Source organism: Alosa pseudoharengus, unplaced genomic scaffold, assembly GCF_046254945.1.
Source record: "Alosa pseudoharengus isolate Yale_2024_CS ecotype anadromous, Long Island Sound unplaced genomic scaffold, YU_APseudo_1.1 YU_APseudo_1.1_scf_7, whole genome shotgun sequence".
NCBI lineage: Eukaryota > Metazoa > Chordata > Actinopteri > Clupeiformes > Clupeidae > Alosa > Alosa pseudoharengus.
In genome coordinates, this window is record NW_027468859.1 from 38,458,612 (window position 1) to 38,486,033 (window position 27,422).

The window sequence follows — 27,422 nt, forward strand, 5'->3', positions numbered from 1 at the left end:
TTTTATTCACATTTTCCTCTTGCGCACTGAATCCATGACTGGCTTTAATAAGTAACGCAGCAGGATTGGCCTGCTATTTTGGACTGTCAGGTCTGAAATATGGAAGAGAGTATACACCAAGGAGCTAGTAGGTTGTCTTTTCAGCACCCATTTCTAGTATAGCTACTCTTATTTCAGTACACTCATTGCACACTCATGATACCCCAAATACATGTTTTGGAGAAACAATAAAATTGATTAGCCAGTATTGGTAATTAAACTTGGGTTTTCACTAAATGTGCATTGTATCATACACATTTGATTTATTCCAGAAGAGAAGCGCCCATTGCAATTTATTGTGAATGGACCAATGCTTGAGTTCAATGCATTACAGCATACACTTGATGGATCATTGAAAATTCAAATTTCATGAAATTATCTGATGCCACAGATTTCATGTTTGTAAATGGAGCTAGTGTTTGTTTCCAGTTGTTGCATAGTGATTGCCTTATTATTTGGCATGCATTTTGCTGATCAAAAAAGGGTTTGCATATTTTAATTTGTTTATACTGTAATCTGGGCTCCTTGCATCTGTACATGTTGTTGACTTTGAGATATTTGAGGATGTATGGTATATGTTTTGACCTGAGTGTGCCAGTCTCTGCAGTAAGCACACACATACACACATACATGCACACACACACACACACTCTCACAAACATCCTATATATTTTACATATACATACATATAGATTTGCGATGCTAACCTTGGTCTGCAATGGAAGGATTACAGGATGGCTCCCAGGAGGGGATAGCCTTGGCGGGTATTCGGAGAGATTAAAGTCTGGACCCTTATAAACAGCTCCTGCTGTTGGACCCCTAAACCCCAGAATACTCTGGGTGACCTTTACCTGTGAAAGTGTTTGTTGAGGAAGCCAGACAGTTAGAGGAGGCAGGGCACCTGAGCGCCATTCTCACGCTGTGAATATTGCATACCAAATATTACTTCAGGATGTCTCACGAAAGCCTAAGCCTATATCAGACATGTAAGCAAACATGGTTGTGTAACACTTCTGTTGAGACAATAAATCTTCTTCAGATGTTATGAAATAAGCTTGCAGGAATTCTGTTTCAAAGAAGACAGCCATGACTATCCAATAGGGTGTCCTTCAGCTGTTGACAAAAAGAATAATTTCATATTTTAAGGGCATTCTTGACAGAACATAACATCATTTTGGTTCTGGTATCCATCACTGGTAGTAAATAACTAAAACTAAATCTAACTTGGCGGGACAGTTTTATGTGTAAAGGGGCTGACATGCAGTTTAGGGCTATTTCACATGCGCCAGCTTTGAGCACTTTCTTCAGTGATCCAAAGTCAATATAGCAATGGAAGGAAGCTACAGTAAGGAGGAGCGGCTAATGAGGCGTAGCTCGACTAGCACTCTCAAACCACACAGACACACGCTCTCTCTCTCTCTCCCCGTCTCTCTCTCCGCATCTTGCTAAGATGGCACAGTACACACATGGTGCATGGATTGGAAGACATGGTACAATCCGTTGTGCCGTTTCAAAGAAGAGAACAGGACAGAATGCACAGTTCTGGCAGTGAGCACAAAGCCAAACAATCTATCATTTGGTACAAGTTTCCATAAGTTTTTTTTTTTCTGAACCCAGACGCTTGGATAATCATGTCTGGATGGATGATCACATCTATTTAGCATTACAAATAATATTTTGCAAATGGGCCATTATTGTCCACAAAATATAATTATGGATTTGATATGTCCTCCATCTTTTTCTTTAAACACAGAAATGTTGTTCATCCATACATGTATGCATCAAGGCACTTTACTGTTCACTATGCCAACATACATTTCTGCTAAGAATCTGTGAAGGCATCCTCTTCTACTTGATAGAAGATGTCAGAGCCCCTCAACAAAGACACTGAAGCTTAATTAATTAAATGGATGCATGGCGTACTGTGATATCTTGTTAATTGTTTGTTTCATGGAAGTGGCCAAAGATGACATTGCCGTTGATGATTTACTCTGTGGGTGGGTTTCAGAGCTAAGCTGATCTCCAGGCATTAGGGAAATCATCAAACAGCTGGATTTTGGAACTGTACATACAAATTGACAAAATCTTTTTTTACTCTCTCTTTCTGTCTTTGTGAGGTTTTTATGACTCCAGAGTTGACTTTATAGTGGCCTTTGAAGTTTTACCTCTTTAGCAGTAATTGTTTCAACCTCAGTGATTGGACTTTTCCCATCCACCAGTGCTGTAGTGACAAACTCTCACTGTGTTAAAACTCATGGGATACTAAGCTGGCATGGATGTTACAGGTTGTGGACACCTGTCTGTAAAGTTAACTCCTTGTGTTTCTTGGCAAGATTTAAAAAGATAAGCCCTGGTTAGTGTTTTTGAAGTTGTGCATCTGTGATAACTTCAAATGAAGTGTACAGATGCAGTTATCTAGGTTTTTCATACAGACTTTTCCTACATTGTCTTAATTCAACTGCAAATGCATTAGTCTGTAGAGAGACCAATTCCATCTCCATCTCCATCTCCTTCATACTGTGTTACTGTATGTGTGTTCTAGTGTACTGTATGCCTATTTGTAATATTATACAAGGAACTTGCCAACCACGCTATAGTCACATCGTAGGAGTTATGCTGTGTGGAAAAAGCTGAGAGAGAGCCACAAATGTAAGTATAGGTATATATACTTTTTTGATCCCGTGAGGGAAATTTGGTCTCTGCAATTAGTGAAACACACTCAGCACACAGTGAACACACAGTGAGGTGAAGCACACACTAATCCCAGCGCAGTGAGCTGCCTGCAACAACAGCGGCGCTCGAGGAGCAGTGAGGGGTTAGGTGCCTTGCTCAAGGGCAATTCAGCCGTGCCTACTGGTCTGGGTTTGAACCGGCAAGCCTCCGGTTTCAAGTCCGAAGCGCTAACCAGTAGGCCACGGCTGCTCGCGAGTCACTAGTTATAAATGATAATACAGCAGCGTTTCTCAAACTGTGGGTCGCGACCCACTACTGGGTCGCAGAGACATGCCAGGTGGGGTGCGAACTGACGTGAAAAACAGGAGTTTATTATTTATTTTTTATCTGTAGCCTGGACCCAGGTAGCACCCGATGCGCAGTGGACGCACTGTGTTATTCACAGGGAAGCGCTCGTGTCAAGGCAGCTTAATTAGTCCTGACCTACATGAGATTTTGAACGTTGTTGTGAGAGTGGTGAATTTCATCAAAACCCGGCCCTTAAAAGCGCGTCTATTCTTCGCACTTTGCAAAGAGATGGTAGCTGACCAAAAGGCTGTAGCCTACTGTTTCACAGCGAGGCAAGGTGGCTTTCCCGAGGTAAAGTGCTGTCGCGCGTGTTTGAGCTCCGAGTCGCCTCTTTGGAGGAAGAGCGCATGTTTGAATATGCAAGCACGTTCACTAATGAACATTTCTTGACGAAGCTGGCCTATCTTAGCGATATATTTGATATATCTTAGCGATACATTTGAGTTAAATGTCCAGTTACAAGGCAAAGACAAGCACCTACCTCACCTAGCAAATAAGATTACTGCATTCACCAAAAAAACTTGAGTATGGGACAGGCGCCTCGATCGCGACAGTATTAGGCCTATGCCTTTGAGATTTCTGAGCGAAATCGCTGAAACGTCTGATTGGGAGGCACTCTTGTGATCCCATGTATTAAACAGTAGGCCTACATCACATCCCTGCAAAGTTTATTTCAAAAATATTTCCCAACCAGCAGTGCTCAGTATGACTGGATTATGGATTCATTTATTGCAGCATGTTGGTATTTCATTGAATATATTGTACAATGCTGTAAAATGGCCTATCCTAATATGTTGCTGGAAAACAGAAATATGTGTGTTAGCCTATGTATTTATTTATTATTATATCTGCAGCACCAGCTGATTTTAACTCTGTTGAAGAGTATACATTTAGAACTTGTTATTATTTCAATAAATTTGACAATTTTAAGCTTGACCTACCCCTTTCTTAGAGCGATGAGGGACAGGTGGGGCTCGAGAATGCCCCCTTGATCAAAGTGAGGAATGAAAGAAAAAGTTTGAGAACCAGTGATCTAGGTTGTTACCACAGTCACGAGCAAAGATTCTAGAGCGCTACGCTTCGCTCTAGAATCTTTGGTCACGAGTTGGGTCACGATAGTCTGTCATTTTTAAAAAGTGGGTCCCCAGAAAAAAAGTTTGAGAAACACTAATACAGCGATGTTTCTTTCCCATGTTTAAGTGCATTTAAGGGGGATTTTAAAAGGTATTACACAGCAGAACACAGCCTCAAGTGAGCAGGGGATCTCATGAACGCTTATTGGAAAACCACATTTTGATTAAACAGTTTCATTGGGCCTTGCTCAGGGTCTGGTGGTCCTTCTCTCACATGGATTATATAAATTGTTTCGGGGGAAACTAACAGCACCCTGACCTGAGATCAGGAAAAAAAATGTCTTCTGCGCTACCGCCAGTTGGAGACAAACAAGAGGGGATTTCTACAGTCCTGCGTTGGAAATATCAATGTACAGAGGAACAAATCTGTCTGCCTGCCATTTTAGGAGCTGTGTGCTGTTTATTTATCCATTTTATTCCATTTTGGATCATGGATTTGAACTGATTCACTTTCCTCATATGAAACAAGTTCATTTTAAACACAACCCATTTTGTTAACAGTGTCTTGGGGTAATCCCAGAATTGCAGGATTTGGAACAATCAGGATCGCATGTCAGTAGTAAAGTAAGCCAGGAACCATGCCTTTCTCCCCATGCGATCATTTCTGTGCACTACCAGGGGTTATTCAGAAAATGTGATGCTTGGCTATGAGTTACGCTTCCAGTTCCAGCGTGACTGATTGGTCTACTGATCATGTCTATAACTCTGGTGACCACAAAGGAACATTTTTTATGGCTATAATCTGTTGTGGAACAATGCATTTATTGAGCACCAATGTTGTCAAATTGGCAATAATTAAAATGAGTGAACGGGGACATTTCTATGAAATAGAGTAGGTCCTGGAATAGCAGAACATTCTGAAGATAGAGGTCATGGGGTTAGGGGGACTCCCAGTGTAAAAATGTTGGACCAGGGCAAGGTGCAATCTCATCTGCAACTATAACAATAGCCATTTGGGAAAAAAAATAATCAAGCATCTTTAATTATTTCAGCCTGGGGGTAATCAGAAGGCCACTTAGACCTTTGAGATCCTGGAGGCCTGGGCCCAACCCACTTGGAAAGATCCATCTAGCCAGTTCTCAAGTTCCCAAAAGCTCATAGCTGATAAAATGCATTACTCATGTTAACCTGTTGAGGAGTACGGTCACAAATATGTGATTAGAATGTTCGCGAACCGAGAGTTCCACATTATGATGTCACAATTACCCCCATAGACTGTAAAAGGAACACTGAAACTATAGACTGTTTGCGTAGAATTCTAGAAGGAACCAGGAAAATAATTCACTCTTCAACAGGTTAAGGCCCTGCTGGTCATTTCCATTATTACACCTTTTCTAATCCCTGTTGGGGCTCTGCCCCTTTGGTCTGTGCTGCCTTGTATCAATCTGCATATCATGGTGTGCCCATTGGTGCTGGGAGTAATGGGTGGTCCTATAAAGAAGACCTCATGGGTAATGGACGCTCTCTGCTCTGACTCTCTGGCCTGGTTCCTGGTCACTCCGTGGCTGCTCCGCTGGGGAGAGCCTTAGCCCATCGCTCCTTACACCGACGTCGTGTTTTACACTTTTGTTTGATCACCCCTAGACATACTTTGCATTACACTATCCTTTTTCATACACTATACTGACCTTATCTTTTTAATGTTAAAATAAAAACTTCTATTATTGAACATATCGCTACAGTGTGGTCTCCGATTTAATGTCACAGCTACTTTGAGCCAGGTGGTTGTGACACTCAAATAATTGTGTTATTATTTTTACTTATAGTAACACAAATGAACAACTGTTTAAGCATTGTACCTATTTCAGAAGAGTGTGTTTGTCAAATGGCAAATCTGTTTTAGCAGGTTAGATCTTGATATAACATCATAAGTGATTTGTTTAGTTCTGTAGAACAAAATAAAACCTTCAGAAACTCCTTCAGAGAGAGAGCAGAAGCTCTCGTTTTGTTTTGCGAAGCATCCTCATTAGTAAAAAGAATGCAAAAGATAATTTCTCAATGTCGTCTTTTATCAAAAACAGACCAGCTTCTCTCACCAACAATGCTTTCTGCACTAAGCATGACAGATGACCATAATTTTAGCTGCATCTGTGGTAAAAGGCCTCAAGAATGACACAGTAAATCACCTTTGACAGAGCAAGGCCTGTGACTTTGATTATGGAACAGATCATGTTTTTGCCCGTTGAAACAATATCCTTTATGGCAGCTTTTTAATAGTGCATTTCATACTTAAAGGAGAGCTCTTAAGTTGAATATGACGGGGCCATTTCTCATGTCAGTGAGCTTGAAATGAGTTACACTCAATTTCTCACAGATACATGTACTATTTTATCATATTCTGTGTGTCTGTGTGTGTGTGTGAGAGAGAGAGAGAGAGAGAGGGAGAGAGACAGAGAAAGAGACAGAGAGACAGACATGGAGATAGAGACAGACAGATCTTACCCCAGTCTGCAATTGGTCAGAGTCCATATCTCGTGAGATGATATATGATGATCTGTCTCTCTACAGGAACATCTCTGTCAACAGGCGGCAGTGCGTGGGGGACGAAGATGGCTTTTACCAGTCAGACATTCTGGACGCACTGATTGTTTTCCACACACTACGGCTGCATTCTATCTCTGGGTCTTCAGATCTTTCCACCGGGAGGCTGAGCTAATTTGGATGTGAGTCACCACTGTTAAATCAGTGCATGCTTTTATATTAGTCCAAGGGTCAGGTTTTGGATGTGAACGATAATTCAAGATGGCTTAGCTGACACATTTCTTTATCACTTTGGCAGGTTTAGCGGGAGACTGATGGACGTTATTGCTCAGCAAAGCCACAGTGCTGCACATTTCCTCTCTAATTCACTCTAATTACGTAATCGCACTCAATTGTATTTTTTCATTTTTAAGAGCGGCAATAAAAGGCTGGAATGGTGGACTCTGGATTACCTTGAACACCAAAAGACCAAAGGGGACATAGATACCTGCTAGACTGCCCCAGACCAGACACTGGCCTGCTTACTGAATATTTTGAAGCAGCAGTCACCCCTAGACATGGGCCCAAGACATTTTGCACACACAAACGAAAGAGCTTAAAGCAACACCAAAGATTATTTTTTACCTTAAAATAATGTTTCCAAAATCGTTTTAGTGGTTCATCAACTCATAACAGGGTGAACGGCACTTCTGCATTCGCTTTGTGGCCCTCTATCGGCTATAACCGCACGCAAACCGCAAGTTTGCCAGATCGGGTAGCGGATCTGTAGTTCGAATGAGACATAAGAAACTACAAATTTGACTTGCTTCAGCTGATGTCGCAATACAGACAACTTGTCTGTGAACATCGTTATTTCCAAAGCCGGTGCTGGATAAACAAATAGCTTGCGTGCAACAGAGGAGAAGTGCTTTGGTGTGGCTTTAAATGGAAGCATCTGTTCTGTTTAGTTAAAGTATCAGGTATCAAAAGGTTATCTTTACTGCCCGCTCCTGCTGTTGCAGATAAGGAGCCATTACTCAGCAGTGTTGAGACCCATACGCAGGTCCCAGGCGGGGTGGGGGGGGGGGGGTTATGCACTCCTTTCAGTTCTTACATGATCACTTTATTTGTTTGGGTCCTGGGTCTGTCTCAGTTCACAGAAAGCCAGCACCACTGGTTGATGGAACCTTAAACAAAAACAGAGGCTTGCCTTAACATATAGAGAATTCCTTTGATTCTTCAAAAAAAAACTGAAAACATTAAGTAAAAAAGGAAAAGGAACTTCGATGGTACTCCTAAAATAATGCACCACTTCGTTTTATGTGCTTGCTCTTACTTTGGGCTGTTGCTGTCCCGCTGGATAAGAGATTTCCTGCTGAGAGGGGGGATGTTTCATAGAACCATCAGTCATCTGTGAACGCCTGATGAATGCTATTGGTTACAGCTCCTTGAGGGGAGCATTCTGCTGAAGAAGTCCATACCTGGAAAGGCCATAAGTTTGTCTGTTTGTCTTGGAAGCGTGTTCAAAAACCTCAGACTCATACCTGCCATTTTTAAGTTTGTCATAAGAAGTAGGAAGCCTCTGTCAGAGTCATCGCTACATATACAGTAGGCTACTGTGCATTTTACTTTTACATTTACAATTTAATTGCCTTTTATCCAAGGCGACTTACAGCAATAAAATAACATTTAAAATACAGTGGCGAGGAGACTATAGCTATTAGCACGGCATCTGTCAATATACATATTTACTCGTAGGGAGTAGTAGTAGTAGTTAAAACAGTAATAACAGCAAAATAATAATCAGACACACCACAGACCATCAAGTAAGTTTGAAATGCCGGCTTGTTTTTATGTAAGTAGAGAAAGAGTATAAAACATAAATTGGTACCACATGAGACATTTAGACAGACAATATAAAGAATTAGAATATAGTGCTTCAAATACTTTCAATACACTTTCAAGTATTCTAGTAATTACCTCTTTCAGGTAATAAGGGTCAAACAGTTCAATCTCTTAACTTATTTAATTCAAAGAGTATCGAATTAGATTTAAAGTTACTTTTAAATTGCTATTTGGTTCCTATTTAGAGTTAACTCAGTTTCTTTTCAATTCTATTTTAATGCAATTAACATAAATTCTTATTTTGGTTTATAAGATGTAATTATGCATTGTAGCAATGAGTTTAGATTAAGCTAAACTTCACACAATAAAGTCTTATACTATCTAAATATAAGTTGAGTACGTACTTTGATTCAATGAAATTACAAATTCAGTAATATCTAATTATCAATAGCATTAAGTGCTGAATTCAATAATATCAATGTTGGTTATCAATGGCAACAAATGCTTTTAATCTATAGGCCTATTTTTAGAATCAGTTATTAATATCCTATTGTTTATATTTAAACCAGTGAGCTGCTAGGTTTAGCGAGTTCAGAACAAAATCAAAACAGTTTAGCACTGACATGCAAAAGGAATAATACCATCATATCAACAAAACATTCACTTTTCAGCATAACATTAAGGCTATGCACGTGTAGTATCAAGTATCAAGTATCAAGTAAAATACTAATCAGTTATTTCAGTAAGCAATGCAATTCACTTATAGACAGTGTAAAACAGTCAATGAATTCAACCTTGCTAGCGACCAGTCGAGCAGTCCAGCGAGATCCACGTGAGAAACGTGGCAGGAGATGAGTTAAGTTTCGTTTTCAATGAGTCCACGCTTACCGCAAATCAAAGTCCAAAAGAATCCTCTTGCAGCGACAATAACGAAGGTTTTTCAAAGTCCTACCGCAGATCCGATGAAAGTGTTGTTGATCTCCTCTGGATTGTAGATGAATCTTGTGGATGCAACGTGATGATGATCCGATGGTTCTTTCTAATGTGGGCGGCTCGCCAGCGGTGCGTAGCTCCAAACAATCCAAACACACGGTTTTACTGTGCTATAAAATGTCTAAATAAACCACAGTCTACCCTTGCAGACAGAATATAACATAATACACTTTCAAATCAAAGAAAACGCGTCTTGCTGTTGTTTTGCTCACTGGTTCGTTTAACTAGCTTTTTGTTCAGCTTGCGTCCTTCTCTGACTAGAGTCAGAGAATGTCTAATAAGACGGGCTCTGCTAGCCATAGATATATACACTAGATGTCGCCTTGACTACTGCTGTTCATTGGAACGAATGCGTCAATCGAGACGCCATCTTGCTTCAGTGATCCACTCCTCTATAATGCATTAGCGTCAATCTGGGCAAAGATCTAGCGAAAATAAAATCACCATAAATCGTCAAAATCTCAAGCAATTATCTAGTTTTTTGGGTTGTTCCAACTGACAGGCATGTATTTATGGTTGAGTCTAGAGAAAACTAAGCTACCAAGATACATTTTACCCGTCTAGCCCCATAGACTCCCATTCATTCTGCACTAGCTAGCCCCCTAGAGGAACAATGAGTAAACTGCAACCAGGTTCGATACAATGAAAGTAAACAGACTCTTCGTAGACAGGCTGTGGTTGAGGCCACATACTCCTCGTCTCGTTTACTCATGTAAGTTGTAATCTCACCAGAAGTTGCTGTAGATCTGTAGAACATTTACCTCTGCTACTACATAGGCTACGCCAGTCGTTACTTTTATATGCATGGGTCAGTGCCATGGGCAAACGAGATGTAGCTGAATTCATAAATGACAAAACCATGAGAAAGGTGATTTTCTTACGTTTCAACAACAAAGAAGCCGATCTGCCATCATTGTGAGAAGTTCCCAAATTTGTCGCTAATCGCTAAAAAGGTTTTCTATCGCTGGGGATGGCCAAACGTCGCTAAATAGGTAACGCTGACAATACAGGAGAACTAGTTTAGCGCTTCAGATCCCTGTACCATGATGGCGGCGGTGTTGACGCATGCTGAGAAGCAGAAGGCGACATCTAGTGTATATATCTATGTCTGCTAGCGTTCTCTCAAACAGGAAGTTGCAACCAGCTATTCTGATTGGCTGACTAATTTAAGTGACAAAACTTCCTGTATGAATCAATATTGAAACAAAATATTTTTAATTTAATTTATTACACTAAATCATGAACTTTTATCTCTAAAATCAGAATATTTATTCAAAAGTATTTTTACTGGTATTTATTCAAGAATCTGTTTATCGCTATTTTAACCTGCACTCTAAACCCAGATTTAGTTGTAATAAATATGTTAGGTGGTCACTACTAATGTTTGTGTGTTTTGTGAAAACTTTATGTCATAACTAAAAGAAATGAGTTGATTGTACTATTTAAGTGAAATATACAGTGCACTGATCATGTTAAGCAGAGACAACGATAAATGTTATGTTTTTGCAAGGCAGATGAGGGGTCTGATAAAAATTCTGCCCATCAACCGTTCCTCCTGCTTCTCAGTCCACACAGAGACATGAATGACTCCATGCATCGTGCTGCTGTGACAAATAGGCTACTACATCAAATGGTGGGTGAACTTTCTGATGAACTTGTTGAAAAATAAAAATTCTGATGAAATAACCGAAAATTATCTTCAGTTTGACCAATAGTTAGCTAAATGTTTGTTTACCTGGGAAAACTAAGGTAACATTAGCTTCGTTGTTAGCATGCTAGTAGCCTTTCGGACAGTTAGCTCATGGTAGCTACCTTCCAATGGGTGTGTATGGCAGATTATAACAATATCACATATGTTTTCGTGCAAATATACCTGTCTTGGTGCTACTTAGTTTAATTCAGACTTTATCATTGAAATTGGTGTTTCTGTCTGTAGACAGTCTTAGCTAACCATAGCAGCACATGTTGGTTAGCTTTTGGCTAATGTTAGCCGATGTCCATTCACTTATGTGTTGCATTCATAGGTGATATAGCAAACTTTTATTTCAACTGAGTAAATTCACAAACTAAAATGTGTTTTCTTGTGTTCTTTTTTATAGGTTTCTTCGTCTTTTTTTTTATAGGTTCTTCATCTACACTGAATGTGGAATATGTGGAGTGGAGTTTATGTGGATGTGGAGTTTAAATGTTGTTTGTTCATGATTTATCAATAATAAAAGGCATTCCTATACATTGTGATGAATTTCTCTTCAATTTTTAATAAAACAGTTAAATTAATACAGTAGCCTAATCTTAAAATAAAAAACAATAGGCCTTTTCTACAGAACTTAGTTCATATTTTAATGGGTTTTTTAACATGCATTTTAACCTAGTTATTTTATACAACTGCAACTTCTTAAACAATAAGTTAAGTGAACTAAAGATTTTTAGTAAAGACTACTATGTAAGCTTAATTTGTCTACAGCATCAACATAAGGTTGTTAGTTGACACAACTAAACCTGTTTAGTTTTATGTTTTGTAAAAACTAGAATGGTTTAAGGCAATCGGTTTCCACGCAATTTCGGGTTCTAGTGTGGGTTCGGGTTTAGAGTGTGGGTTACAAACGCTTCTGTCATTAAGTGTCATTCATTTTTTGTCATAACAAGTTAGGGTTAGGTTTAGGGTTAGGGTTAAGGTTAAGGTTAAGGTTAAGGTTAGAGTTAGGGTTAGGATTAGGGTTAGAGGTTAAGATTAGGGTTAGGGTTCATGCATGTGTTCATGACAGTGTCATGTCGCTCTTATGTCGATACTGTCAAGTAAAGTATTACTGATTTTTTTCACTTTGGCTCTTGACAGAATCCGATAACTAACTGCTCATACTTAATACCATTGAGTGTGCAGTGTGGGCATGCTGACATATTATTTTAAAAAATCTGCAAACAGATTAATAATCTCTATTTTCCACTGATGCTTATTTTATTTTATTTTATTTTTACTGACTTACACAGTCATGATACAGGATCTCCACTGAGTGTCATAATGAGAGAAACAGTATGTACTCACCAAGGGATTGTCTCTGGTGTTGCAAAGAGCTTAAGCACCACATAACAAGCTGTAACCAAGTCCATAATTGGTGACCATGAGAAGCAGAAGCACCTGGTTGGAATTTAAATGTTCGGCCAGAGTACTCAAAAGCGTCCCTTTGGCTGACAAAAAGACAACAGATGAAAGAACAGAGGAAAATGAGAAAGGATGAGAGAAAGAGTCAACAAATGCATCTCAGATGTCTTTGTGGAAACAGTTTTAAAGCTCTGAGCGATAATCAGATCATGCGAATTCTCAAAACTCTCTCAGATGGTTGGGAAGAACAAATTAGAACAGTTTGTTGTCCAAATGCCAAATACGCATATTGTACAGTATATTATTGTATAGTTGTTCTTGGAAAATGTGAGACATCTGGTTTGTCCACCCCATCGCTCCAAATAGTAACTACTGGGTGTACCGCACAGCGGTGTGTAATATGGCCAGTGCATGATTTGAGAGATTTAGCATTAACTGTCTGAAATAATGAGACATTCCCAGTTATTATCTCAACAGACTGGATTTTCAGCCAACAAAGGTTTGCTGTACACTATATATGAAGCAGTAGCTGAGTTATGTTCTGAGGTTTATGATCTGTCTAGTGAATATGGCATTAAAATGGCACATTCTTGTGCTAAATTTGAGTATTTTGTGAGATGTCCACGTGTACATCCGCAACAATATCAGCTTTATTGTACTTAGACTTATTTTGAAAAATATATATACTTGTACATCATTAGATAAAGGCTTATTTTGAAAACAATATTAAATGGACAATATCAATGTTTTTTTTAACAGTACAGGAATATACTATCATCATAATAAGTTTAAATATAGTTTAAATATTTTAAACTTTTTAAACTATCATTTAAACATTGACTCACATTCCTGATATGCTGAATTACTCATTTTGGTGTGTGGTACAGTACTTTATCCAGCTAATCTATTGTCGAACTAATTCTGCCTGATACTGAGCACTCCATTCCACCAGAAAAGTCTTCTTCTTGGAAAGAGAGCCTCCCGTTACTTTAGTTCTTAAAAGGCTTGTGGTTGAAATACTTCATCTCCTTATCAGTCATGTCACTAATGGTTAGGGAGATGTGAGGTTTAGTTGAATTCCATGCCATGGTACCTTCCATGACTATAAAGGGAGAGAGAGGTGCCTTCAGGCTCAAGTAGACATGAATAAATGCTTTTAAACATTAAAGACATCAGCATCTTCTGTCTCTTTTGTGCCATGACAGTGTCTTGCAACCCTACTAGGCATCAATCTGTCAGTTTAGGAGGCTATCCCTGTGTCAACATTTAGCCTGGAAACACTGGGAAACCCCCCTCAAAGAGGTCAAGACCGTGATTACATCAACAGTCTTTTCTCTGGTTCTGCACTGACGACAGCCATATTAGCAAACCCCCCTGAGGGTAAGTTGGGTGATCTTTCCCCAAGAGGAGGGTCGAGTGCAGGGATCAGGGAGCTGGCTATTACAGGGTGCTTTGATGTTATTCCTCTGGTCAGCAATACTAATAATACTAGATGTACCGCAGAGCGGTACAAAATATGACCGCCGCCCAGTCCAGCACATTTTTTCCACAAAAAGAAATCACGCTGAAAGGCCTATATGATTCTAACTGTCTCACTAAATTGCATTATCCACACTCAATTCTTGGTATCTGCTAGACAACAAGTACCAAAACATGATTAGTTCATAGATTTCACATGTAAAATTAATTTTATACAACCCCACCTCCATCTTGCCTGTTCATAATTCTGAGAAATTCTTGATTGTTTGTGTTATGTTTATGTTATGTGTGTGGGTGTGTGTGTGTGTGAGTGTGTGTGTGTGTGTGGGTGTGTGTGTGTGTGTGTGTGCGTGCTTGTGTGTGTGCCTGCGTATGTGCCTGTGCATGCAAGCGTACATATGTCTACTGTGTGAGTATGTGTCATACGTATGATTACTGTGAATGTATGTGTGTGTGTGTGTGTATCTGTTTGTACACATGTGTGCACATGAAATGGGTTAACATGACCCCTGGAGGCAAACATACGGAAAACAATGGTCATCCTAGGCCCTACAGTTCTCAAGATATTCACAGAGAACTGTGTCTGCCCTACCCTCCTTTCGGGGGGTCCAGTCCAGCGGGGGGGCTACAGATCAAAACGAAAAACGATGGTTCCATGCTATCCATGTGGGGTTACATGCCCACCAAGTTTCGTGTACCCCGGTCTTTCAGTGTCCCGGGACTCATTGACGGAATTTTGGGCATGCGAAAAAAAAAATTCTGACTAAACCTACAGTATATGACCGCCGCTTCGATGCGCGGCGGTCATAATTAAGCCATTGTGTTTCTGGGATGCTAAAGAGTTTACTTTGACCAGCATGCTGGATTAATTTCAACATCACCACTCCTCTGCCCATTCTCTGATGAAGGCAGTTACGCCGAAACGCCTAGGCATGTTTTAAAAGAATAGCCATGTGTGATTAAATTACAGGCTTTTTAAACTCATGAACCTCATGAGTGCCTCAAGTTGTCTTTAAAGCATTTTTCCAACATCACCACTCCTGTCTCTGCTGCTTGCCAACAGTGGTTGGTGTTGATGCATTACTGTATTGAGAATATGCAGTCTGAAAATGACAGGGTCTTTTTCATCCTCAGTTTAGCGTCACAGGCAGTCCCTCAGAGTCCCTTAATGCTGGAAGTCTATAATTATTCAAGGGTAACTCAATAATGCTGGTGAGAATGACAAGCCTGTAAAATTCAGTAAAAACAGGCAATAGATATAGCTGTAGTATAGAGTACCGGTAACTTACACACATTTAAAAGGGATGGCAGTCAAAAAGTGTTAAATTCAACCATCATTAGAGTTCATGTTACACAGAATTTGCTATGAAGCGTTCTTTCACTTGATTCACTGCTCTTCAAGTGCCATATATGGTGATTCTCCATCTCTCGCAAGGGCCCAATAAGTAAACACCAAACAGAACACTTGTAGTGCATCTTGCCCAGAAGCACAGGCTCGCCCTTCATCCCAAAATAGAAAGTAAATGATACAAGCAATTCAAACCTTCAATAACACATGGACATGGAATGGTGAATTAGAGCTCCCCTGTGATCTCGTTGGAGAGGACACTGTCTTAAGAATACAAGGTTATTGAGTACAGAGTACAGGTCGAGTTTTCAGGTCGAATAAATAAATCAGAATTTGCTTTTCTGTTTTTTTTTTTGTTTTAAAGAAAAGGTGATGATGAGTCTGACAGAACCAAACAGATGAGCTGACGTTGCTGCGTCTCCTTCCCTAAGCCCCCACATCACCCACACCTAGACGTTTTCCTCACTATTAGATTGCGGTGCAGACCAGCTCCAGCTGTGCTCATCTCCTCTCAGGATGGCCTGCGCCTCATGGGTCGTAATAGATGAGGTGGCAAACCGCTCCGCGTAATCTCAGATCCCTGTCTGTAGCACATGACAGATTCTGGCCCTGCTTACTGTACCAGCTTTATGAAAACACACATAGACATGGTTTCCGTACACCAGCACGTGTTGCAGGATGAACCCACTGAAAGGCAGTCTCAAGCTTCTAATGAGAGCATGCAGACCAAAATAAACGCACAGCTGGTGATGTGTGAGCTGTATGGCTCTTGGTAAGGCACGTGTTAGGGTTTGGGTTATGGTTTTACTGTATACTGTACTGTAACATCAAGCACAAACATAATGCTAAAGGCTTCATACAAAAGGACAGTTAAAAAGATATAGGATGAGTTCAGCTTTGAGACAGTAACAACATATAATTGACCTTTTTAAGGAGGGGGGTCCAAAGCCATAGACTGTCACTGACGCCTTTGTTTACTTTTCAGAAATTAAGTAACAAGCTGGAAGGATAAACATCTCTGATTGCGGTGGTCACAGCTTAGGCCCATCTCGCTTTTGTGCGTGTCTCATGCATGCATGTTGTCATCATGTGCCTCATGGAAAAATGCGTACATGTGTCTGGGTTAAATGACCACTTATATCACACAGGGATGAATGGGTTTTAGAGTGTCTGAGGTCACTGTAACTGTAGCGTTTACCAGCGCAATGCAGCTGGGGTGGAAGACTGTCTCACGGGTTCCGGCCGACGTTTGTGGATTTGTTTCATGCAGAAAACAATTTGGCATTGCTGTCGCAACAGGTGCGTGATTAAACTGTTGTTCAGATGAGTTATTCGTTTGCTGGGTCATCTTGATTCTGATCTTTTCCGGTAAGTGACTATGTGTGATTATCGGACTCATCGTTTTCCCAGTAGATGAAGTAAGTTTATGAGAAATAATAGGGGTATGTTCAACGTTTCCAAGTTGCATAATTCATGCACCATTATCTCGCAATAGATGCAATGTGTTTACTTCTGTGGACCTAAGCCTCTGAGGATCAACATGAAGAGATACTCCAGTCACCACTGACCCCTTGAAACACATGGTGCATGACGTGACCATAATTTAGCGCCAGACAGTCAGTTCTGTCATCTTAACAACTTATCATTCCCATCTCAGGGTCAGCCGCGTGTTGCAGTTGGAGTATTTTAAGCAGTGCATTGTGTTTGTGCTCCAAGACGATAGTCAATGGCCCATCTCTCAGTCGTGCAGTATTTTACAGCGAAATGTTCGGCATCAGTATTCATGAGTCTGCCTTAAGCGAGCGTAAATGTCCTCTTGGTGAACCCTACAGAGCAGCATCTGCCAGCCTTTGCCTGGTAGGCTTCTCCATGCTCTCTTCCTCATCTGTTTTGCATGCATTCAGGAGGTATCTGCACGAGGAATTTGAAAAATGAGGAGGATATTCTGATAAGTTGGGCTCTGTCACACAACTGCAGAAGCCATGCATTCATCATACTTCCCTGCTTTGATCTATGGATCGTATTGATAGAAATAATCCTGATTTAGGGACAATGAATGTTTATCAATCATGGATCCACAGTTTTTCCCAAAATATATAAGTCACTGCACATGGAAATATGCAGACCCACATGCAGAGAGTATGGATACACATCTGCACATAAGCATGTTCACACTTGCCATGTGCTGTATGCACTCAATAGAATAGTTGGTCAGTTGCAAGCCAGATTCTCTGTAGAGGGCTAGGCAAGGGCTACGGAATACATGCAATTCTCCCAATAACAAGTTAGTTCAAAAAGTCTTCAAAGCTGGTATATTGAGGTAAAAACTTGCATACAGGATTCAAGTTCAGTACACAATTATGGCAACATAACTGTTGATAGGTTTAGCTCTAGTTTCCATACACTTACGATTACATTATTATTGTCAGTTGTAGTTTCCAGTGTTGTTTGTTATATATTTTGTACCACAGGAACCAGACCAAAATTGAACAAACCTTCAGGGATGTACCTCCAAGGCAGATGTCATATCACTTCAGTTCAGCGAAGCATGTGGGGACTTACTGAAGATTAACGTTGAATACGGAAAACATACACTACCGTTCAGAAGTTTGGAGTCACTTAGAAATGTCCTTGTTTTCATCATTAATGTTGTAAATGACTGTGACAAATGACAAAGATCTTTAATGTAATATCTACATATATATACAGATGCCCATAATCAGCAACCATTCAATGTTGCAAATGCACATTCTGTTTAATCTGATATCATTTTAAAAGGTTAACTGATAAAACATTGGAGAACACTTTTGCAATTATGTAAGCACATAATGTAAGAAAACTGCTGCACTGATTAAAAAAACAATGTACTGATCTCAGCTGGTATTCTGTCTATAATGGAGTGGAAATTGTAAAGTTTCAGTGACCCCAAACTTTTGAACGGCAGTGTAAGTGGAACAGCTATTTCATAGTTGTTATTGGGTTTTGGTGAGGAGGTGCTGATGATGCCCCCCCTGTGACATACTGCTCAGAGCCTCCTCCAGGTGACATGTGGGGGAAATTAGTGAACTGGCCAGACATCAGAATCCCAAGAATAAGGTCTAGCTGTCCACAGACGTCTTCCTTACTTTTTTTTTTCTCCAAGTGGAAATTTGGGGGTTCTGTTACGCTGTAAAAATACCTGATCTAATGTCTTCATAAAAAAGACAGTAAGGTAGATAGAATATAGATACATATATAGAATGTCTTACAAAAAAGGCAGAAAAATGTTTTGAGTCTCAGTAGTGTTGGAGGTGTTGACTCAAACATTGCTGCAGGACATGTTTCTTGCTTAGGGAACAAACAGATCCTTATCCAAGTAAACTGAATATTTGCTTGTCCTGACATATTTCAAGGAGGCGGATGCACTCAAGAGTCCTACAGCATTTTAGGCCTGTTTGAACATTCACATTTCTTAGCGCAAGCCATTACTGACTGAGGATAAATGAATGGTTCTTTTTTCCATTCTGAAATTGGCAGCTCTCCTTTTTTCCAAGTTTAGATATTGGCTATTATCCAGTGAATTTTGACATTGAAGAATCCTTTTACAATCTGTGATTGCATTTTGATTATGCAAGGCCTAAAATTAGCATTAATTAGGCAATATTGCCGGAACCTCAACATTTAAATCACATAACCTAATTTGTCGTAAAGAGTATTAACAGAAAAATCAACAGCACATACTAAAACTCTCAGCTGGACAGACTCTCTCCTCGCTTCTCCATGATGGTTAGCTAATCCCACAGCTTGCTGCTATCATATTTCCACTGAGTTTCTGAAAATCAAATCATCCCACACAGACAACCTCAGACACCATCGAGTCACCCCCTGCTAAGGCCAAGCATCTAATGTTGAACCCATGTTGTCTATCATTCAAATAGTGTGCTAATTCTTCAGAACCCAGTGCAACTGTTTTTTCACCAAGGGATCAACTAGCTGACTGAGCAACGTGATACTCTTCTTATGCAGAGGATTAGTGACTTGGCGACAGACATTATTCAACTCAAGTAGACAAGTGGAAATAAAAAAAAACCCTGCTATGGGATGGTTGATGTCACCCCAAACTCCACATATCAACAATCTTTTCCTATAAACATGTCACTTTGATAAAAGGCGTGACAAGAGCAAGACTGATACTAATAGACAAAAGCAACTGTGACCGTTTCTCTTTGTGAGTATCTGTAACTGTGTGACAGTAATTGGGGCCAAGAGCAATTATGCAACCAGTGTGTTAAAAGGTAAAACCAACATATGGTTAAATGATGCGAGAAATGTTAAACCACTGTTTTGGACTCAAATTCCCTTTTAAGGCCAAGCGAAACAAAGCTGCTTTTTACTTGATAAGTATAGCAGGTGACTTGGCAACAGACCCTGTGATGGTGTCCTGCGGTGTCTTGGTGAAATATGTCCTAACGTGTGCTGTGTACAAGGTTTGTTTTCTTAGCAACAAACTCTTATTAAACTACATGGTGCCTTGGGTCCCTTGTCACACATGTCAGTCCATTTTTTGTGTAATTCTGTTCCGTTTTGAAACACTGTTTTATGTACAGCTTAGTGGGAATTCGTTCAATTGGCAAAGGAGCTTTGGAACTATGACCAAGCAAATCAGACCAGAAACCTTGTTGGGTACTGCCAGTGGTGCAAAGACACGCTGTGGGTTTCACAGGTAGCTCTTTTCCCCTTCTCCTGGTTCTCTTTCAGGGTATGGTTAGAATGTTATTTGTCTGTGGAAAAATTGACATTCATGGAGTTTGGGGTCTTGTTAGAGCTACAGGATTAGCACCCTGCTTCGTTCCCTGATTTATGTTTATGTTCAATCCGGTAGTGCTTCACCACAGTAAGGCTGCCCTCTCCCTATATTGTATTACAATCACAATAGCTGTGTTAGCTAGAACATTCTCTGGGTTAACACCCACACATGCACACTGTGCGTGGGCTCACTCCCAGTAGCAGTTGGCTGTGATCAGGCCAGGGGCAGATCTCTAGAATAATTTAAAGCCTTGGATCACGACCACATTTATCAGGCATCAAGACTGTGGCTGTGCTGTGACTATGTATCACCAATATTTGCCATAAACATGAATTTTAACATTTGTATAGTATTTATCGACTGATTCCAATATTTTAAATGGTTGTGAGTGATGGAGAATTTGTCCAGTGAATGCAGACTGCAGTAGCAGACTGGTTGTTTGTTGGTCAAATTACAAAAGACGTCAGGACATTCTTATAAAATGACAGGGGATTTCTGTCTCACCAACAGCTCCTGTCTGGTCTTGAATAAAGGCTTTGGATGGTGCTGTAGCCTTTTTACCAAACAAAGGCATAAGGTATTTTAACAGGTAAAACAGCTGTCATGAGCTTACAATCAAATACAGAGTAAAGGGGATTTTTGTATCTCTAAAATGACAATCCAGGGATTTGATTTATCTGGTGGAATGTCCCTCATGTGAGCGCCTCCTGGAAGTATGCTGTAAAAACAACATTAATATTAAATGACATCCTTTAAAAAGTGATGGCAATTGTTCACCTTAGAAAAAAATGACAGATGTGTCCTTGGAAAAAAATGTAGGAAAGATGCACTCATTGCTGTCCTCCTGATTATTCAAAGGTGTTGTGATTTCTGGTAAATCATCCATAATTTGGCAACCTATGTAGATCAATCAATCTGCTATTCTACCAATTGGGCTAAGAACATGTAAAGGTTGCTGATATCTTAGCTCAGCAACCAATCAAATTCTAATTCTAAATTTGTGCATAATGCTCCAGAAGCGATGTGCTCCTGAAGCGACGTGTTGATTGTCTGCATTTGTTTATGGCTAGTTCTAAGCCACTTTTTATGTAAATACCTACCAAATTATGACATCAATTGAGAGAAAGATTCATGACATAGCTTTAGGATAGTCATGTGACTTTCTGAGCTTGAATATTGGCATTGAGTATTTGTGCGCTACTGGTTTAGACCACAAAATAACCTTGGAGCTGTGATAAATGTAGAGGGAAAAGCATCCCATATAATAAATTAAGAAATGCCTAAGTCATTTCATGTCTAAGTCTAGACATGATTTAACAGCTGCAAGGCATGATGACGAAATTGGCAGCAGGGCATGGGCTAAATACTTGAAGCGTTGATTAAATTTCCTTTTGAGTACACACTGCTGGAAAGTCACCCGCCGATTATGCCATCCTTTGGTGTCTGCAGGGACTTTGTGGGTGGCTTTTCTTGTCTCCATTTCGTTGTGACCATATGTGATGAACAGAGGCTGTCTGAGATCTCTTTTAAGGTGATGTGTGTGCACACATATTGTAGCCGTAATTATGTATGACAAGGGACATTTAAACATTTTACGGCTCACAATAAAAAAAATAAAACTTTTAGAATGGCTGTGTACTAATGCATAGTAAACTAATGCATAGTTTCGGAACTGTTACAGATGGAATTCGTTTTTTTGGTTATTTTTATTAATAGTGCCAAAATAACTAAACACTAATTACTTCTGGCCTTCTAAGAAGGAGCCACAAATAGATTATTATTTGAACTAATCTTTTAAATGTCCTGTAAGACAGCCAAGCAAATGTACAATTTACTTTATTAATGCAATTCACATTTCAAAACAGCCCACAAAAGCAAATACTAAAAGAGCCATTTATTGCTCCCTCTTTCAAGATTTGATGCAATATTTGGGCTTTCTTTTGTTTATGACAGAGGTTACATGTAAATATCTCATGGAGGCGAGTATAAAAGCATCACACAAAAAGAGTTTACACTCTCGCTAGACCATTGTAGTACAGTCAATTATCAGGGAACGTGTGTTGCATCAACGCCATGCTGACACAGGTTATGAGAAGTTGGCCAAGTGATGTCTATCCAAATAAAGGAGTATGACTCAAATTTTTACAGACCAAATGACATAGACATGGGGGCTCATTTTCAGGCTGCTGGCATTGACACTGAACTGCTGAGTCTACAGTCACTCAAACATGGATAAGAGTAATCCTATCCACCTCTCCTCTGATGTCATCTAATGACTGAATAGCAACGGGGGGCCTGAGTCTATAGCCATAAAAAAGTAGAGAAAGAGGACTGTAAAGGATCAGTTTGTAGTAGTATTATTTTTTTTTCAAAATGTCTTGCTCTGTCCTTGCTGCTACTGAAAAACCAGAGAACATAGTAAATTACTTGCTAGTGGTGCAACTAAGTCTTTGCCAAATTTGTAAAGTATTTAAGCCTTTTATAATCCCACAGACAGAACGCACAGACGCCTGGCTTAGTAAAAATGTACGTTTGACGCCTTTTCTAGTAAACACAAACCCATAAGAAATAATCTTTTAATAAAATGTGCCTTAATAAAGTCACTGACTAAAACAAAGGGAGTAAATGAAAAGTACTTCCAAACAGCGATAATCCCGTAACATAAAAAACAAGCAGTATAGTGGCAGCCAAACAGATGACAGACACAACTGTAAAACTGAAATGTGTAAACAGACATAATGAGATTCAGTGTCAGGTACTTAATGATCACCACAAACCATACAATTGTTCCCTGTCTACAGTATCAAATGGAGCGTTGATTTTTTTATGCTATTTGTGCTTCTGTTGTTGCTTGAATTTGACAGGGGTATAGGATAGGCACTGATCAGCTCTTCAGCTGCCCCTGAACCAGTGGTGTGTTTTGCAGGAGGTAGTGTAAATGGTTGAAGTTAGAAATGGGTGGATTTCAATTAATGTGTTCAGCAGTATACTGTGTAGTATAACAATATGTACAGTAGTGTCCATGTTGTGCAAGAGACATTTCAAAGACATAATTTCTCTCTCCCTCTCTCTCTCTCTCATACATACTGTCTTCCCACAACTTTACAAACACTCAAAGACATTAACACAATCAGAAAACAATCAAGCAGAAAACAGTGTTTCAGGCCATGTCCACACAAAGACAGTTTTTGTGAAAACTGTAAAGTTTGTTATCATTTTGGCTTTGCTTCTACACAAACACGGCGTTTTAGGTGACCAAAAACTATATTTTTCGAAAACGGGTTCCAGGGTGTTTTTTTTTTTTTTTTTAAACCCCGTTTTGCCTTTGCCGTGTAAACTATGTCAATTAATTTGTGCGTATGGCTGGTGTCATTCATTTCTTTCACGTCTTACAACATAAATAAATGGATTCATAGTCTAGTGAAGTCAGAAATGAGCCTGTCCACAGGCTTATAAATCATGTTAAGCCTAGACGCACTCAATGCGAATGTAATGCGCAATATGATGCAGGCAAAAAGTATCGACTGTTACAGGAGAGTAACAAAGGTAAACGGCATTATAGCAATATTACAAATGTGGCGACAGTATAGCTTAGAACTTGGGGAATAACGTTTAGTATGCACTTGCGGTGATAGCCTAATGTGCGGACTAAAGAAAGTAAATGAGATTATTTGCACCTCCGTTCACCAAAAAAGGACTGGCATGCATCCTTCACAAACCGTAAAAATTAACTTTATTAGTTTTACAGATTAATTAAAAACTGAATTGTCCTCAGGAATGCTTAACTCACGTGACTGCTTTGGAGAATGCATAGACTGTATAAAATAGAGAATTCTATATTCTATAAAATAGTGAATTTGCGTGAAGCCTCTGCACCGCCACAGTGACATACTTGCCTATGCACTACAGCACTTTCACCTCTTTGTGCTGACCCCGGTGTTGTTAAAGGTGTGAAAACGGTAAGAAAAAATATACCCAGCATTTTTGTGTAGCCATGGCCTCAGTAAGTAGGGGGAGTTAGAGGGCCATTCTAGAGGAAGAGAAAGAAAGAGAGGTTGGTAATGGGGTGGGGGCTGGGAAGGGAGAGGGGGTCTTATCCTAGGGCAGCCTATTCATTAAAAACAGTAAATATTTCCACTGACATCATGTCCACTTTCGACACACAAAATGTAAAGTCAGTGGATTTGCTCCTGCTCCGTGGCATGGAGATCCTGCCTGATCAGGATCACTTAGCACTCTAATTAGAGTCAGCTGCTGCGCTGCTGCTGCCGAGTGCCGGGCACGGAGAGGAGAGGAGAGGAAAGGAGAAAAGAGGAAAGGAGAGGGGAGGAGAGGAGAGGAGAGGAGAGGAGAGGAAAAAAGAGGAAAGGAGAGGGGAGGAGAGGAGAGGAGAGGAGAGGAGAGGAGAGGAGAGGAGAAAAGAGGAAATGAGAGGAGAGGAGAGGAAAGGAGAAAAGAGGAAAGGAGAGGGGAGGAGAGGAGAGGAAAGGAAAGAAGAGGAAAGAAGAGGAGAGGAGAGGAAAGGAGAAAAGAGGAAAGGAGAGGGGAGGAGAGGAGAGGAGAGGGGAGGAAAGGAGAAAAGAGGAAAGGAGAGGCGAGGAGAGGAAAGGAAAGGAGAAAAGAGGAAAGGAGAGGGGAGGAGAGGGGAGGAGAGGAGAGGAGAGGAGAGGAGAAAAGAGGAAAGGAGAGGAGAGGAAAGGAGAAAAGAGGTAAGGAGAGGGGAGGAGAGGAGAGGAAAGGAAAGAAGAGGAAAGAAGAGGAGAGGAGAGGAAAGGAGAAAAGAGGAAAGGAGAGGGGAGGAGAGGAGAGGAGAGGAAAGGAAAGAAGAGGAAAGAAGAGGGGAGGAGAGGAGAGGAGAGGGGAGGAAAGGAGAAAAGAGGAAAGGAGAGGAGAGGAGAGGAAAGAAGAAAAGAGAAGAGAAGTGAGAAGCAAACAAAAAAGAGAGGAGAAGAGAAGAAAGGAGAGGAGAGGAATGGAGAGGAGAGAGAAGGAGAGGAAAAGACAGGAGAGGAGAAGAGAGGAGCGGAGAGGAGAGAAGAGAAAAGGAGAGAAGAGGAGAGGAAATGAAAAAAGAGAGGAGCAGAAAAAAGATAGAGGAGAGGAGCAGAGCGGAGGGGAAGGGAGAAAAGAGGAGAGGAAAGGAAAGAAGAGAAGAACAGAGGGGAGGAGAAGAGAGGAGAAGAGGAGAGGAGAGGAAAGGAAAGGAGAGGAGAGGAGAAGCGGAGCGGAGTGATCCGACTTGGCACCCTCTCCATCTTCCCACACTGTAACTTCAGAAGTCCCTGTGTGCATGCAGGTTTCGCCCCCTCAAACGCTCCTCCAAGGCCACCGTTCTTTATGATCTACGCAATACCACCCCAACATACATTTGCAATTCACTCCTCATTTTTAACATAATAACAGCAATTTGGCTCTTGGCCAAGAAGACATTGACAGTACAAAGTTTTGAAAAAAGAAGAGGAATGACAGCAGTAATCCCCTCATAAATCTACACATTATGTTCTATGTATTTTTTAAACTTCATGTCAGTCCAAAAAACAAGCCTGGAAACCTGAACACCACATGCAACGTCAGGCATTTACAATGAAACTTCACTGGGTCAATTGAGCATATTGTGTATATCATATTCCTGATTTGTGTTGCATGGCTGGCAGTAGTTATACCTGAAGGGTTGTAAAATGGTGTATAAAAGTTCCCCTAACAAAACTGAAGGACAGGGGTATTCACATTGCTCCCTTGCTCTGGGGTGGGGGTACATTATACATTTCTTTCCAAGTCACTATCATCCTACGCAACAAGGAATACCGCCACATGAACATACTGTACCCCCCCCCCCCCCCAAGCAGTCTCCTACTGTATATATTCCCCCACATACCTAAACACCCATATGTTAAAAGAGTAACGTACAGTATCCTTCGTTTAGCTGAGGCATTTTAGAGGCATTTTTTGTCTTGGCTTTCATGACCACATCACATGAAGTTTTATTGGAGGTCCTGGAAGTTCTTACTCTTTTACTAGGTGTACAGGTTTTTTCCACAGACAAAAATGTCCTCCTTCCCCCTCTGCCTTGTTAAGGCTGTGATAACAATAAACTAAAGATGACACATAGGTTACTTACGGACATGCGATTGCATTTTTGGTATTGAAAGGTTTGTGCAAAACTGTCTCATTTTACAAAGAGGTTATTACATGATTTTATGTTTCTCTGAAGATGACAGAACAGAATGTCAAAGCTTCAGGTGGAAACTGGCAAAGAATTAGAAAGAACAATCTGGAAATCTGTCAGATGACCAGAATGCTGTTCTGATGGTAAACCTAAGTAGGTTGGTGGTTTTAGATTTTTTTTTATTGTGGTGGGCGGGGGTCTTTAGAGATCATTTTTTCCTTTTCCTTCTTTCTTTGGGAGGATAACTTTAGTTTCACGTTTCCCTTTTTAAAGGGAAATAAGTGATTGGAGGAAGAGGTGCTCTTATCAGTCAGGGGCAGCTGAAGAGCTGATCAGTGCCTATCCTATACCCCTTTCAATTTGGTTTCTCTCCTCTTCTTTTAAATGTTGTTTCATATGTGAGGGCAAAACCTACATCTGACTTTTTTTTCTCCTTGAGACTTTCTTTGCTCAACCAATAAAATTATCACAGCAGCATGTAGGGCTTGTTAAACTGCATGCCGCCTCACAAATGTCACCTCATTCGGGTTCACAAATGGCTGAGAGGTAACATTAACACTCCTGTCATTGCACAAGATCACACTCTCCTGATAGAATCAAGCTGTCCCGACAACCATTCTAACACATCCTGGAAGAGAGTTTGCTTGCTCAACATTGCAAAATGATATCAATGTCTTCCTGAATAAATTATATTATTCTTAACAGAATGGTGAATTATAGGTTCATATCAACAAACTAATCCTTTTTAAACTACTATTTTTTAACTGCAGCGCTAAAGTGAGTCACAAGTAGGCCTACAACACTTTCAAAAAGCATCCTTCTGTACAGCTCTGTAAATCAGGACTGGATTCTGCAAATTCCAGGAGAGAGAGTGTGTTTACACTCTTTGCAAATGATAAATAAGAGCCGTCCATTGGGACGTTTGAAAGCGGACTCATAAATGACACCATATGCCTCTAATGAACAAGCTAGAAGGTGTTCATTTAAGGTGTTTACAGACTTAAAATAAAACAGTTCACATGTGGGTAGAAGAGGTGCCATGATTTATTTCA